This window comes from Uloborus diversus, chromosome 7 (assembly GCF_026930045.1).
Source record: "Uloborus diversus isolate 005 chromosome 7, Udiv.v.3.1, whole genome shotgun sequence".
Lineage (NCBI taxonomy): Eukaryota > Metazoa > Arthropoda > Arachnida > Araneae > Uloboridae > Uloborus > Uloborus diversus.
In genome coordinates this window covers 110,288,495-110,305,607 of record NC_072737.1, presented here as the reverse complement: position 1 = coordinate 110,305,607, position 17,113 = coordinate 110,288,495, and the positions used below count along the sequence as shown (strand labels likewise).

The following is a 17,113-nucleotide window of genomic DNA, read 5'->3' as shown; positions in this document are numbered from 1 at the left end:
TCATTTTCTCCCTGCGTAGGCGTGTGTGAAAGGATTATCAACTGCGGGAAGTAACTGGAGGGGGAAGGGAAGGACTGGTACAGACGTTGTACCACAGCCGTAGGAAGAGAGCACTTTTTGTCGGTACAGCATATGTACCGCCGTTGGCTACTCTTCCTGTAATGTATACATTGAGCTTCTTGCGGAGTAAGAAAACGTAACATGCATCGGCCGGGAATCGAGCCCGGGCCGCCCGCGTGGCAGGCGAGCATTCTACCACTGAACCACCGATGCCACAAGAGGGCATCATTTTTAAAAAAGCCACCTATGATTTATAAGCGCTAAGTTTCTAACCAACGCCTTTATATTTCATAATGAGATTGTATCGAAAAATGTGTTCCGTCCAGTAGTTTTAGAGACCCTTTTCCACTCTTACCTTAGTTTTTATTCACTGCGTATACTGAATTCGAATGAATTCACTCGAAGTCAAAACTTAGAATCATAAAAGTTACTGCGCCGGCCGGGAGTCGATCCCGGGTCAACTGCTTGGAAGGCAGCTATGCTAACCGTTACACCACCGACGCCACACCCGACATCGACAATTTAAGCGCTTCATGATTTTATTTTAATCAAAATGTGTGCTTATATTCAATCCAAAATTATGGATATTAAACTTTCCTCCAAATCAAAATTTCATCAGTCGACGAGCCATTTCAGTATAATTAGTACTTTTTCTTTATCAGTTTTGCAAAGTATAACCGCAAAATAAGAATGAAATCATAACTTCTAGGCATTAAAACAATATATCTTTCCCTTTTTTTTTAAATAGTTGTATAGCGTAAAAAAGTTTCAGACTATAATTCAGTGAACAAACGAATCCTTTCGTCACAAGAATGATACATCAGAAAAACTTGCAATACATAGCGATAAGAGACGCAAGATTGTATTCGAACTGTTCATTCCGGCGTCAAAAAAAGAGGCGTGCATCGGCCGGGAATCGACCCCGGGCCGCCCGCATGGCAGGCGAGCATTCTATCACTGAACTACCGATGCTACGGAAATCATTCATTTTCGAAAGCGTCGTGTATACAGACCCTAATATTAAGCGATATCTTTTTAACAAAAAACATATCGAGAAAAATAAAAACTCCCAAAAAGCGGCTCAGTAACTATTTTTAGACTGATTTAATTTACAGTTAATCATTGTTCCCGCATGTATTTATTCGCAACTTAAACAGCAAAACAAAAAAACCGCTGCGTCGGCCGGGAGTCGAACCCGAGTCAACTGCTTGGGAAGGCAGCTATGCTAACCGTTATCCCACCGACGCCTTGACTGAGAAGGGGAACTGAAAAACTTTTTGATATCAGTAAAATTGAAATATATCTCCTTTTGTAACTTCCGAAAGAGTTCGGAAACAGACGGCTCTTCTCATGTCATTATTAATATCTCAGTTTCAGTTTAGATCAAAGGTTTTCTGGAGCATGAGAGAGAAAATACTATGTAGGGAGGAAAAAATCTTTTCGCCCTGTTTTCGTAGTCCCGCAGTGACGGTGCAGCGTATTCTGAAAATATAAAACTACTCTAATGCTACTGCGGACTAGATTTCCTAACAATCTGAGTTTTGAATTAATATATAAATGCACATGTTAATAAATTTTCATTCTGGTAAGGTAAATCAGACAAAGGGTAGAATTGTTAACAATACAATGTCATGTGATGCCGATTAGGACTCTTTCTGTAATGTATACATTGAGCTTCTTGCGGAGTAAGAAAACGTAACATGCATCGGCCGGGAATCGAACCCGGGCCGCCCGCGTGGCAGACGAGCATTCTACCACTGAACCACCGATGCTACACGAGGCCATCATTTTTGAAAAAGTCACGGATGATTAATAAGCGCTAAGTTTTTAACCGTCGCCTTTTTATTTCATAATGAGGGTGTAGCGAAAAATGTGTCCCGCCCAGTAGTTTTAGAGACCCTTTTCCACTATTACCTTAGTCTTTATTCACTGCGTATATATTTGGATAAATTCACTCGAAGTCAAAACTTAGAATTATAAATGTTGCTGCGTCGGCCGGGAGTCGAACCCGGGGTCAACTGCTTGGAAGGCAGCTATGCTAACCGTTATACCACCGACGCCACAATCGACGCCGAAAATTTAAGCGCTTCGTGATTTTATTTTAATTGAAATGTGTGCTCATATTGAGTCCAAAATAATGGACATTAAACTTTTCTCCAAATCAATGTTTCATCGGTCGACGAGCCATTTCCATATAATTAGCACTTTTTCTATGTCAGTTTTGCAAAGTATATTAACTCAAAATAAGAGTGAAATCATAACTTCTAGTAATTAAAACAATATCACTACCCTTTTTTACTTCCTTTTACAAAAAAGGAAGTATTGTATTCGCGAAAAAATTTTCACTCAAAAATCGCCCTTAATTTCCATTTTGCTCACCCCCAAATGAATGTTGAGTTTTTTTTTCGATTCGACCACATGCGGAAAAGTGCCTAAGAATGTATAGACACGCGAAATATCCATTTTGACCATCACCGAGGTAATTACAACGACTTTTCTCGTGACGTCTGTATGTATGTGCGTATGTGTGTATGTGCGTATGTGCGTATGTGCGTATGTATCTCGCATAACTCAAAAATGGTATGTCCTAGAAAGTTGAAATTTGGTACATAGACTCGTAGTGGGGTCTAGTTGTGCACCTCCTATTTTGGTTGCATTCGGGTGTTTCTAAAGGGGTCTTTTGCACCTTTTTGGGGGGAAATCATTGTTAATTTCGATGCAAACTCAAGTGGTGTTATAATTTGGCGGTCACTTGGCGATATATCGCCAGTCTTTTGGTTGCCAAGTTTTGTCGCCAACTTGGCGAAAAATTTGGCGATTTTTTTTTTTTTTTTTAAATCTGCTTTCAATGTGGCCATTGCTAGTGATATTTAAAGAGTTAGAGAGAGAATCCCATTAAAATTGCAATAATAGGGAAATAGCATTAAATTGGTGTAAAAGGAAGTCATGTGATGCACACATCAGCTCGTTTTAAATAGTTGTACTGTATAGGGTAAAACTTACTTTCTATATCCTACCGAAACATAGAAATGAAATTTATTTTGCAATTTCAGTGCAAAAATCAACTAAACTAAACACCGAATTATAATATAAACACTGATTTAAATTACTATATGATGAATTATTTTAAATACCTAACTAATTATAAATGATCTCTTAATTTTTAATAACCTTTTGAAGTTGGAGCCTCCCATAAACAACTACATAACGTAACTGACAACCCACCAAATCCTGAATTAAACAATAATTTAACTATACACGAAATTAGTCTTTAAAACTAAACGTACTCAGTTCCGTTAGGTAGTAGTTTGTAGGAGGCCCCGACATCAAAAGGACAAAAGGATATTAAAAATTAAGAGATCGTATATAATTAGTTCGGTATTTAAAATAATTCATCGTATAGTAATTTAAATCAGTGTTTATTTTAAAATTCGGTGCTTAGTTTAGTTGATTTTTGTACTGGAATTGAAAAATAAATTTCATTTCAATGATTGGGTAGGATATAGAATGCAAGTGTAATCAGTTATTTTTTGCTTTTTAGTTCCTGGTTATTTTTTTAAGGCGGTTTTTTTTTTTTCATTTAAAAGAAATTCATTTTTTGCTTTTTAGTGGTGTAAATAACACGGCGAGCGTCTCGGAGACTTCCGACAAAAAAAAAAAAAAAAAAAAAAAAAAAAAAAAAAAAAAACGAAATCGCTTTAAGTTTTTATTTGTAAACTTGTAAATTTTAGAATTGTAATATTGTAAATTGTAATTTATGTTTCGCAATTATTGTCATGTAACTCGTGATAAAAGTCGCATGTTTCTTCACATGGCCCCACTATAGATGAAAATTAAAAATTCCACTAGAATGAATTTTATGTTTGCTTCAGAGAATCCTTAATTCAAAATTTTCACTATCGTTACTCTTAATAATATATATTTTTAGTACTTTCTTTAACTATAGGTAAAGAAAATATAAACCTTTGTTTTATGTCCTTTGTTTATCAATGGGTTTTATATTTTACCGTTTGTGAGGGAAATTGCATGAAATTTATTGTTTTACCCTTAACTTTTCCCTAAAGAACAAATAGGGTAAATCAAAGATTTGGAATCTAAGTTAGACCACCCCTAAACAAGGATAAAAACCGGTTTACTAAGTGAGACGATATGCAAAGTTAATAAAGTACAAATCGATTTAAATGTGAGTATGATATTTGAAGAGTTCCATCAATTTCATCAAACCTGAACTTGATTCACATTAGACCGTTCAAACAAAAAAAAAAGACTTTTCCTTATCGGTACAGGCAGGGGCGAGCACAGAAATTTTGGAGCCCAACCCAAATGACTTTTCCGGGCCCCTCTCCATATTTTTTACTCCTATATTTCACCGCTAGTTATAAAAATATTGGGCCCCCTCCAGGCTTGGGCCCGGGCCAACAGGTGTCCCTCCTCCCTCCCTGTGCACGCCCCTGGGTACAGGTGTCTTCGAGTCATTTTTGAAAAAGTTACGGATGATTTATAAGTGCTAAGTTTCTTACCGTCGCCTTTTTATTTCATGATGAGGGTGTAGTGAAAAATGTGTCTCGTTCAGTAATTTTAGAGACCTTTTCCACTGTTGTCTTAGTTTTTTACCCGACTGCCCATGCGCGACGCAAAGGAGGGTAACGTGTTTATCAGTCTATGTATGTATGTCCGTTTCTATGTGGCGTTCTACAGGCTAAACGCCTTGGCCAATTTTGGTAATTCTTACGTCAATCGATTTGTCTTAACCTTGGGTGTGTCACTAAACACATGACAGTAATCAAAAGTTCCATTTGAAAAACCAGTTGCCATTTTGTCAGTTGGTGATCGGCGCACGCTGGTTGTCGCGCACTGTGTCGCACGCTACCAGCGTGCGACAAATGCAGGTAGTTTTCGTTGCCTGAATTATTTTGTTTACTAAGTCTACTAATTGAGGTTTCAATGACCAAGTGGTCTAAGCGGATGCTTCTCCCACTTGAAGCGGTTGGTCAAGACACCCTCGCTCCGGATGTACTTTCCCCTCTTTCTGATGTAAATTCTTTCATGTGTTCTTTATATGTATTCTGTACTGCAATAAAAAATATATTATGCGTAACGAAGGCAAGACACTCAGATTGTAGTCCTCATCAAAATAAACCCGTGCAATAAGCACCAAAAGAAAGAAAGTCTACTAATTCAATTTTCATCTCTAACACGGGGCCGTGGTAGCCCGATCGGTAGAGTGTCGGATTCGGGGCCGGAGGATCCTGGGTTCGAACCTCGATGGTCGAAGACCCACCGTCGTCATTAAAAGGGACTGGACGACGTTAAATATGCTCGTGGTCTCAATGTCCTCCAAGTGAAACGATACCTCTGGGGGTGCTAGCACCAGGTAGCTATTAGCTCCTGCACTAGTTCTAAATTCTCATAAACTGTTCGATCCGGTGATGGTGCTGCCATCTATCGGTACATAAAATATTGGAGGCAAGGCACTTAGTATGCAGTCCTCGACATAAATACAGTTGTAGTCAGTTGTGACTCTGAATAGGAATAGGAATAGGATCTCTAACATGTTGCGTTTGTTTTTGCATTGATTCATGGGACTGAGTTTCGCGACATGTACTTTCTTGCCAGGTTTTTTTAGTTTTGCGAGAAAGATTTGGCTTACGACGTTTCCGATTTCGCGTCATCATGAGTTATACAGGCTGTTTATATAGCTGTGTTGGGGTTGACTTACGTTCGAGCATTGTTGCTGAAGGTCAAGCACATGTAGCTTTAAGCCGAGTTAGGTCCCTAGAGGGACTAATTATCAGTAGTTTAGACCACCGCAAGTTACTTAATAAACCTCACGATACAAACAAACTCTCTCAATGAAATGACAAGATTGCGAAATGTACTGTCTTATAATCATAATAACTAAGTCAATGAAAATTAACAAAAAAGTGTAAAATAAAAAATTATGAAATAAAAACAAAAAACCCGACTGCGTAAAAACCAAAAAAACTAAAAAGAAAAATGTATAAGCCCTGTAGTTTAGAATGTTATTAAGTACTACTGAATAACTACCTCGTTGAAATAGTTTTATAACCGTACACAGGATAAGACAAATCAAAAATTCAAAAGCAGAATAGAAGGATCTACAGTCGGGGCTCATTCAAATTTTACGAGGTTCCTTGAATCAAAAAGGAATCGGCCTCGACTGTTGATCTTTCTATTCTGCTTTTGAATTTTTGATTTGTCTTATCTGTGTGCGGTTATAAAACTATTTCAACCGTGTAGTTATTCAGTAGTACTTAATAACATTCTAAGCTACAGGGCTTATACATTTTTCTTTTCAGTTTCTTTCGTATTTACGCAATCGGGTTTTTTTGTTTTTATTTCATAATTTTTTACTATTCACTACGTATATATTCGGATATATTTATTCTCAGCCAAAACTTAGAAGCCTAAAGAAAAAACGCGTCGACCGAGAGTCGAACCTGGGTTAACTGCTTGGAAGGCAGCTATGCTAACCGTTATACCACCGACGTCCGACTTGTCGCCAAAAAATTTAAGAACCATTGTCTATAAGGATCAGGCAGGTTGTGATTGTTGGGATTTTTAATTTTTTATATTTTCACATATGTTGTTCCTTATCATAAATGTAATGTAAATCCGAAATTTGAGCTTTGTCTTACTCGCTGTTTTTGAGAAAACAATTTTTTTTGTTTAGGGGGCGTGGCACATTTTTGCTGGTTTTTCAAATTTGCAGATTTTAATAAGCTTGTTGCTTGAAGCGCCCTTATAATGACATGGATTTTTTAATTCCATATTACTATATGGTCTTGTTAGATACTGTTACAGCTGTCAAATCGGTGACACTACGAGGGCGACGCCCACAAACTCCGTTTAAAAATGACCGAAAATGAATTTTTTTTCTATGTTCAAGGCCAATTTTCTCAAAGCGCCTTCATGATGACACCAACATTTTTAGATCATTTTCTAGCCACACTTACATACATCAAAAATATGTATCAAAATCGGTGTCACTATAAGGGCGACAGAAGATATTGGAACTTTTATTCGATAAATTTCACAAAAACACAAATATTTAAAATCTAACTACAACTGTCGCTCTTATAGCAGAGATCTGATATTAAATTTGGTTGATAACCAACATGTTTGTCTAACATTTGCGCAAAAAAAATCGGTGTCACTCTTATTATTTTTGGAAATATAATCGTTCGAAGTTAGTACGTTATAGCGTTTTTACTTCCTTTTACAAAAAAGGAAGTATTGTATTCGCGAAAAAATTTTCACTCAAAAATCGCCCTTAATTTCCATTTTGCTCACCCCCAAATGAATGTTGAGTTTTTTTTTCGATTCGACCACATGCGGAAAAGTGCCTAAGAATGTATAGACACGCGAAATATCCATTTTGACCATCACCGAGGTAATTACAACGACTTTTCTCGTGACGTCTGTATGTATGTGCGTATGTGTGTATGTGCGTATGTGCGTATGTGCGTATGTATCTCGCATAACTCAAAAATGGTATGTCCTAGAAAGTTGAAATTTGGTACATAGACTCGTAGTGGGGTCTAGTTGTGCACCTCCTATTTTGGTTGCATTCGGGTGTTTCTAAAGGGGTCTTTTGCACCTTTTTGGGGGGAAATCATTGTTAATTTCGATGCAAACTCAAGTGGTGTTATAATTTGGCGGTCACTTGGCGATATATCGCCAGTCTTTTGGTTGCCAAGTTTTGTCGCCAACTTGGCGAAAAATTTGGCGATTTTTTTTTTTTTTTTTAAATCTGCTTTCAATGTGGCCATTGCTAGTGATATTTAAAGAGTTAGAGAGAGAATCCCATTAAAATTGCAATAATAGGGAAATAGCATTAAATTGGTGTAAAAGGAAGTCATGTGATGCACACATCAGCTCGTTTAATATTTATTTATTTAATCTTTTCACCTCCAGATAGTTTTTTTGAACATATTTATTTTTAGTTTAATACAAAAATGTGTATCTTTTAACATAAATAGCTTTGAGCAGTAACAGCGTCTTTTCCTTGAATAGAAAATGCCCGTTTTGATATAGGTACAGGCGGATGTATTGTGCATAATATGTCTAGATTATCATACCATACTCATCTTGTTTTTTCGGCCAAACAAATCTATTTATTGCAATTGTTCTTGACATACATTTGACCACAACTTGCAAATGGATTTTATACGAAAGATGTATAGAGAGAAGCTCTTACAAACATCTTATATAAATGCTTCAAATTTTCAACTAATAAATACCCCTGCATTGCCAAAAGTTCAATTTAACGAAATTGGATGGGACCTATCTTTACGAGCTCAGTTCAAGTTCACTTCAAAGCAGAAGGAGTACTTATAAGAACAATTTACGATTGGTGAAAATATTGGGAAAGAACAACTTACCTGTCAAGTTGCACACTAGATGAGAAATGCAGTTCTTAAAGGGGAAAAAACTGTTCGTTGCTTCAGAGTATTGTACTATGAAACAAATCCTATCCCTATTTTTTCGATGGAAGAAACAAAAAAACGAATGCATTCTCAATACATCAAATGAGAATATTGAAGAAAGCGAACATTCAGAATCTGAAACTGAATTTGAGGATAACGTAGACCAAAACGAAGAAAAAATTAAGAATCAAATCAAATCAATTTCAGAAAGACGGTCATCTCTTATTGAAAACTGCTAATTTTGTAGCACTAAAGCATGGGAAAACATGGTATCCCAGAAAAATTGTAGAAGTTGACCATTTGCAAGTTTAGGTTAAATGCATGTCAAGAACATTTGGAATAAATAAATTTGTTTGGCCGGAAAAACAAGACGAGTATTGGTATAATAGTCTAGACATGTTATGCACAATAGATCCACCTGGTACCTATATCAAAACGGGCATTTTCTATTTAAGAAAAACACTCTCTTGCTGCCCAAAGCTGTTTATGTTATAAGGTACACTTCTTTGTATTAAATTAAAAATAAATATGTTCAAAAAAAAATCTGGGTGTGAAAATATTAAATAAATAAATATAAAAAAACGCCATAACGTACTAACTTGGAACGATTATATTTCCAAAAATAATAGGAGCGACACCGATTTTTTTGTGCAAATGTTAGACAAACATGTTGGTTATCAACCTAATGTAGTATCAGATCTCTGCTATGAGGGCGACAGTTGTAGTTAGATTTTAAATATTTGTGTTTTTGTGAAATTTATCGAATAAAAGTTCCAATATCTTCTGGCGTCCTTATAGTGACACCGATTTTGATACATATTTTGATGTATGTAAGTGTGGCTAGAAAATGATCTAAAAATGTTGGTGTCATCATGAAGGCGCTTTGAGAAAATTGGCCTTGAACATAGAAAAAAATTCATTTTTGGTCATTTTTAAACGGAGTTTGTGGGCGTCGCCCTCGTAGTGTCACCGATTTGACAGCTGTAACAGTATCTAACAAGACCATATAGTAATATGGAATTGAAAAATCCATGTCATTATAAGGGCGCTTCAAGCAACAAGCACATTAAAATCTGCAAATTTGAAAAACCAGCAAAAATGTGCCACGCCCCCTAAATTTAAAACTTTAATTCCTCAAAAACGATAAGGCAGACAAAGCTCATATTTTGCACAAACATTACATTTATGATAAGGAACAACATATGTGAAAATAAAAAAAAATAAAAATGTCAACAATCACAAATGCTTTAAACTGCCTGATTCTTACAGACAATGGCTCTTAAGCGCTTCATGATTTTATTTTATTTCCACTTTAAGGTCATCCGCCATTTCTGCGTGGCCAAGTTTTACTTTCTCCCTCTGGCCTTGTCCTTATATTTATGTGAATGTATTGTTGTCATGTTAATGGTTTCCTACCCTATAAACAGGTCCTTATAGCTTGTCTGTACAGTGGAAGTCGGACTTCACACCAAATTACAATACAATTGGAAGAGTGACGCAGTTCACACTAAACTGCCAGCCTAGCTGGCACAAAACAACAACAACAAAAACTTCCCTGTTTTGCTTTCTAATAAATTATATTTTGTTTTCAATTAACTACTTTAACTTTTGAAATGTTATATTTGAATAAAGGTACACTCGAGCCCGGGACAATCAAGAGAGAAAATCGGTTTTGATACAAGGAAAGTAAGCTCGTATAGTTTTGCATGAACTTCTTGTCAAGTCTTTATCAGATCAACCACAGTTTTAATCTTTCTCCTTCATCGACTACAAAATCGAGTATGATTTGATTTATCCACAGTCCCCAAATCGGACACGCGTTCCGTTTTCAGCCGCAGTTGCTAAGCAACATATACTGAAGTGTAAGCGCATGTAAGGGGTACACATATAAACAACTAAATAAATTTCTTCCTCCCTCTCCATTTACGAAGTAAACGCTTGGATTTCTATTCTTCTCCTTGAAGATTCTTTTAACTCAGAAACAATTTTCTTAGAGGCAATAATTAAGACTACCAGGACAATAGCACTTTTGGATGAAAGAGTTACGCGAACTTCAAAGTGCCGCCGGCATATGCAACAACACTTTCGCGTTTATTAGAATTTCGCTGCTCTCTTTTATCGCTAGAAAGAAAAAAGTAATAAAAAGAAGAATTACATAGTTATACTAATTCAATATAAATTAAACTTTGCATTTTGACTTTATGCCGTGTGTTCACACAGCGATTTTTCAAAATAGAAAGTAATTTACCCACAGAGAAATTTAGTTTTACTGTAAAACGTTGGATCCAATTAATGATACTGTTTCAGTCCTTTATTATTCGATGGTGTGACTTGGTCAGCTCCAATTTTGACAACATTTTGAACTCCTGCTTTGTCGTTTCAATATGCTATTCGAAACTCCAGAGCTCGAATACGCTACCTTGCGGTGATTAACAATACTAAAGAAAAAGGTAAAACATTCCATTCCACGTGCTTTCTTTGGGGGTAAATTACAGGCTTCAGACAGATTATGGTGTAATGTAATTTCAGAAGAATAGAAAAGAAAGCTCCCCACATAGACGATGAAAAGTTACTGTCATTCATTAACCGTTTACCCGCCAATGTTCCAAAAATGGAACATCATATTTAAGTGAAAATTTTCCCAAGAAATAACGTTAAAATAAACAAGTTTTTTTTAACACAGTTTAGTCTTATTTCAAAGTATTTTTTTGATTTCCTGCTTGATTGTTTATATGTTTTCAATTATTTTTTGCGATTTTTCAAAGATGAGTGTTTTTTTTAGCTTTTTGCAACTTTTTCTTATAAAATTTACCAAAAATTGGCTTTTTCAGAAAATGTGATGATATTTATTATAGTTGTGAAAAATACTTCAATGTATGATTTTAAAATGCTTGTAGAAATGTACAATGATATTTCCGAAAGGTGTACCCCTTCAAAATAGCATGTTCCAATTTTGGAACATTGGCGCTTTTAGGGAGTCAAATTTCCTAGAAGTAAATCGTTCGACTTCCAAGGGGAAATTTCATTTTTCGTAATATATGTTTCTTTTTTTTTCTCATTTTGAATGTACTCTGATGTAGATGTTGGCAAAACCAAGTAAGTTTATATTTTGAAAGGATATGACGTTTCGTTAGCAAAGAAAATAATAACAGTCTTCTGTTTGACGGACTATATGGCTCCGAATCCACACCTGCTCGGACAGCTGCATTGTCACGTAATAATAAAAAATAATATTAGTGAGAGTTTTATTCTTCATATTTTAAATGCAGTTCAATAATTCGCTAGCTTTGTTTCCGGGCGAAACGAAATTCTGTTTGACGTATACCAACTGTTCATAAATGTTAAAAAATGTCTACAAGATTTCTTACTGTAGAACAAGCTGTGGCTTATTTAGAGACATTCTCAGATTCAGATTTGTCAGATGTAGATATATGCCAATTACCCCCTGATGAACTAGGCAATATCACTGAGGAAGAATAGATGTTGACAGAGATGAAATCCTACAATTTTTTGGTTTGTTGCTATTGAGTGGGTACCATTCTGTTCCTTCTGAAGATATGTATTGGAGCAGTGCAGAAGATACATCTGTGCCAATTGTACCAACAGTTATGCCTCAAAATCGTTTTCGAAAAATAAAAAACAACTTTCATTTGATGGAAAACCATGAATTAAAACAAAATGACAAACTAAGAAAAGTTTTCCTTGTTTAGGAAGAATTGTGTAAAAACCCTCAACAATTTGGTGTATTTCATGAAAAATTAAGCATAGATAAATCTATGGTTCCCTACTACGGTCGGCATTCATGTAAAATGTTTATTAGATGAAAACCAATAAGATTCGGCTTCAAAATTTGGATGCTGTGCTCTTTAAGTGGATACCCATATTCCATGGAGATTTATTCAGGCAAAAAAGAAGGATCCCCTGATCTGCAATTAGGATCCAGAGTTGTAAATGATCTATTATCAGTTTTGACTGACACGTCTAAGCATGAAGAATACTTTGATAACTTTTTTACATCATATGACTTAATTTCTCAGCTATCAAAAAAAAAAAAGTGTACGAGCAACAGGAACAATTCGTGAAAACCGAACTGGCCATTGTCCACGGAAATCCAAAAAAGCCCTTTCTAAAGAAGATCGCGGAAATTTTGACTATCGATCTGATGGATCAGTGTACATGTGCAGCTGGAAAGATAATGCAGTGGTTACAGTAGCATCTAATTGTTATACACATGAGACACTTGCATCTGTAAAATGTTACTCAAATGCGCAGAAATGCAAGATGGATGTGCCACAACCTCATCTTATCAAGAGATACAATGAAGGAATGGGGGGTGTGGACGACTTGGATAAACTTTTAGGGAGCTACAGACCTCATTTGAGGAGTAAAAAATGGTGGTGGAATCTTTTTAGTAATGCGCTGAATATTTCAGTTGTAGCTAGTTGGTTACTTCATTGTGATTTACACGAAGTCAAGATGAAGCATTTAGAGTTCCGAAGAGAAATAACAACTCACCTCCTAAGAAGAAAAGTACGAGTGGAAAGTCCTCCAGGGCCTCGTTGTCATTTACATAAACGATCAAGAATGTCTGACGGACATTATATTGTATCTGCATCCCAAGGACGTTGCGCGGTGTGCAAAAAAAATACGACTAAGAAATGTTTCCATTGCAACAAACGACTTCACCAGCAACGCTTCCTTTCATATGATGGGCATTAGATATTTCAGTATTGGATTTTCTGAATTCTGATATGTACACAAATGCAATTTAAAATATTATTTTTTCCGCAATAAAGTATGCTAAGATAAAAACCGCATTCAAAACCTCTTAGTTTAAAAAAATTCTCTGAAAAAAAAAAACTTCATGCAAAACGCCAATGTTCCAAAAATGGAACACACAGAAAATCATAGTAAAAAATTTTTTTCTGGAAATTTTATTTTATTTCTGTATTTACTAGACATAAATAGACATAATTTCAAAAAATTACTCAAATTTGATCATCCGTCAATAGTTCGGCGGTTAAACGGTTAAGTGTCAAACCAAGTCATAAGTTACGGCATTTGTTTGCTTTAACTTTTTCATCCGCCATTAGACAGTGGCTGCTGCGCTCCCTACAGTTTACCGGAGTTGCGAATAGGGCCATTCCACGAAAAAGTCAAAAATTTGTCCTGCATGTGAAGGTTCATATATTTCATTAAAAAGTAATAATTTTAAATTGTAATGACGTAATATTTTGCTTAAAAAATCGCACATGAGTTTGTAATTTGCTAATCAGAAAAAAAATGTTCATTAATATTTAAAAGTGTTATTTTTAATAAAATATATATGGCATCGCGTGCGGGACAAAATGGCCGTTTTCCGTGTAATATATTCCTAAATAAATGATCTTGAATCACAAAAGTACAGCTTGCATGGAAGCTCACGGAAGCTCAGCTCCCAAAGTTTTCAAGTATATGAAAAGTAGGTCAAATTAAGTACATTTAACCAAAATTAATTCAGAAGGCTAATGGGACCTCCTTAAGCCTTGATTTTTAGTCTACTTTTCCAGTAAAAGTCAGAAAAAGAAGAAAAAAGCATGAAAGAAGACTTTATCCATCTTGAAAATGTTTCGAAAAGCAAAAAAATGTCAAAAATAAATAAAATAAATAAATATCGAAAAATTAAAAATTGGAAAGTAGGGTATTGAGATGGGGAAAAATGTCTGTCGGTCTGTCGGTCCGTCGGTCTGTCTCTCTGTCCCCCCCTAATAACTTTTGAATGAATAGTCCGATTCGAACAAACGTTTTTTTTTTTTTTTTTGTTCGAAAGATCTCGGCGAGGACACCTCATTCCCATATTTCACTTTTTGATTTGAACTATTTTTTGTTCAATTTTGAACAGTTCAAAATAACTTAACATTAGCTCCTACGGGGTAATTCAAGACAATTCCAAACTGTGAGGCGAATTTGCTTCAAACAAACTTTGTAGGAAAAAGCTTTTAAAGAAAAACTTGTATAGAAAATAGGGTCTGGTGGGGGAAAGTAGTCAATGGGGTAAAGTGGTCATAATTCAAATAAATGGCTATAGCTTGGAAATTAATGTTCGAATGAATGTGAAAATTTTATTTTAGAGTAGTGCATTTAGAAACTACACTTTAAACACAAAATTTTACAAATGGCTAAATTTTATTTGATAAAAAGAAATATTTTGTGTAAATATGAAAATTTTTAAAATCTAAACACCTTTTTTAACTTTCATGAGAAATTTTGTTTGTTAGAATCATGAACAGATTGACTGCACTGGAAGCTTCCTACATGTCTCAAGAACTCTTACTCATTAGCAGTTAGCTGAATCTATTTTGAATAATTTTTTAGAACAATTTAAGTAAGATGGGATAAAGTGGTCATAATATTAGGCTTAACGAATATTGTTCTTCTTAAGTCACTTAATCTTTAAGTATAAGGCAGATATAAATTTAATATTAATTTCACTTAATATGTATTGTTTTTAAAATAAACAGGGTTAAATATACGAGTATATGCGTATGTATACGCATATACTCGTGTAGGCACGTATATATACGCATTCACATAAATGCACCGATAAACACGTATTTGGGTATCTGCAAGTATTTTTTATCTACACAGATATACATTCGACTATACACGTATGTACCCGCTTCTGCTCGTATATATACGAACAGTTATATACTCAGGGAGACACGTATATACACGTACCTACTCGAGTAAACACTTACATACAAGCATATGATATACAGGGTGAGTCTAAACACTTGGACAAATTATTAAAAGGTATTAGACGGGAAGATAAGAGCAAGAATCATAAGAAACGTATGGACACAAACTCATCGCTGACGCGCTACATGCACGCAAAGCCAGAAACTGGTGGATGCAAAACAGGTCACAAATTTATTACACAAAGATAATTTTACACAACATTTTAGGTTTTAAGAAAGTTTTAAAGTGATTGAGGAAATTTTTCGACCGGCAGCTTTAATACATGCATCGCAATCACTCTGTTGCAATTACGAGACTTTTGAAAAAGTTTCATCAGTCGCTGCGCCTTTGTTGCGATGCGTGTATTAGAGCTACTACAGGCAGTAACTGTCAACAATTGCTCTAAATATTTCTTAAAAACTAAATTGTCGGCTAAGATCATCTTTGTGTAACAATTCTGTGACCTGTTTTGCTAATATCAGTTTCTGACCTTGTGTGCATGTAGCGCGTCAGCGAAACAAGTTCCTTACGATTCTTTGCTTCTTATCCTCCCCTTTCACACCACTTAGATTTTGCTCAAGATCTTGGATTCATTCTGTAAGCATTAATGTACATTAGCGGATATACTCGTGGATATACGTGGATACATGTACTGGTGTATACACGTAAATGCACGTATATACGTCTAACAGGTATATAATCGTGTTTACACGTAAACATACGTATATACTCGTGCTTCCATATATATACACATGTGAATCGACACGTAAAAGCACGCACTGGATATATCCACGAATTAACTCGTGTATACTCGTATAAGTATGCATGCACACTTATATATGCGTCGACTATAGACGAATATACTCAGGTATGAACGTATATACTCGAGATACGTGCAAACACGCATATGATGCTCGTTTATACGCGTATATACTCGCATATACATGTGACACGTATACTAGTGTAGACCACGTATTCACTCCTGTAGGTAATCAAGTATAGATACTCATATACTCGTGTATGCACGTATATACTTAAGTAGGCACGTGCATGCATGTATCTGATGTATACTTTTATCTATTCATATATGGACATGTTTACTCATGTCTACATGACACATATAGTATACTCGTGTATACCCGCATATACTCGTATATATATATATATACTTGCAACTATAAAAATAACCTAAATATACAAAAATTAGGGTTATTTGTAACGGTTTTGCATCTATTTTTAACTATGACCACTTTACCCCATGCTATGACCACTTTCCCCCACTCCATGGGGTAAAGTGGTCATAAATACAAAGGGAAAAGAAAATGTTATAAAACTACTTAAATCAATATATTTTTTTTTTCCTGAAATTCAATGCACCGTGTTCTTTAATAATGCAATGTAAAATAACAATAAAAAAAGTTCAAGTGTTTAAAGAATTTATTGTATTTATCATCCACCTAAGTTGAAAACCTGCGATTTTATGACCACTTTACCCCACTAGACCCTATCTTTTTGACTTGAACAATTTTCCGTTCGATTTTGAACAGTTCAAATCGCTTAACATTAGCGTCTACGGGGAAACTGAAAATCAATGTAGATTTCGTACTTGAAGGCGGATTTACTTCAAACAAATTTTGTTGGAAATAGCTCTTGACGCCAAACTCCAGACTCCGACTCCGAGAATTTAGGGGCTTCTGACTCCGACTCCTGTGCCCGAAAATTAATCAGACTCCGACTCCCTGACTTCGACTCTGACTTCGTAGCTTTGGCAAAAATTTATACACGGAGAACAAATGACTTACTCCGATTCTTGGATATTCGACTCCGATTCCTTTATCTCAAAATGAGATTGACTCCGACTCCGACTCCGCAGCTATGGTTTTAAC

The 17,113-nt window shown here is 35.5% G+C and overlaps 5 non-coding genes across 5 annotated transcripts; all 5 read right to left on the bottom strand.

Annotated features, from left to right (window-relative positions):
- Positions 1-202: 202 nt before the first annotated feature.
- On the bottom strand, positions 203-273 carry Trnag-gcc (transfer RNA glycine (anticodon GCC)). Its single transcript has one exon. It is a non-coding gene; the product is annotated as a tRNA-Gly (tRNA).
- A 218-nt stretch (positions 274-491) lies between these two features.
- Trnag-ucc (transfer RNA glycine (anticodon UCC)) lies at positions 492-563 on the bottom strand. Its single transcript has one exon. It is a non-coding gene; the product is annotated as a tRNA-Gly (tRNA).
- A 398-nt stretch (positions 564-961) lies between these two features.
- On the bottom strand, positions 962-1,032 carry Trnag-gcc (transfer RNA glycine (anticodon GCC)). The gene has a single exon. It is a non-coding gene; the product is annotated as a tRNA-Gly (tRNA).
- Positions 1,033-1,761: 729 nt separating this feature from the next.
- Trnag-gcc (transfer RNA glycine (anticodon GCC)) lies at positions 1,762-1,832 on the bottom strand. Its single transcript has one exon. It is a non-coding gene; the product is annotated as a tRNA-Gly (tRNA).
- A 215-nt stretch (positions 1,833-2,047) lies between these two features.
- Positions 2,048-2,120, bottom strand: Trnag-ucc (transfer RNA glycine (anticodon UCC)). The gene has a single exon. It is a non-coding gene; the product is annotated as a tRNA-Gly (tRNA).
- Positions 2,121-17,113: the final 14,993 nt, after the last annotated feature.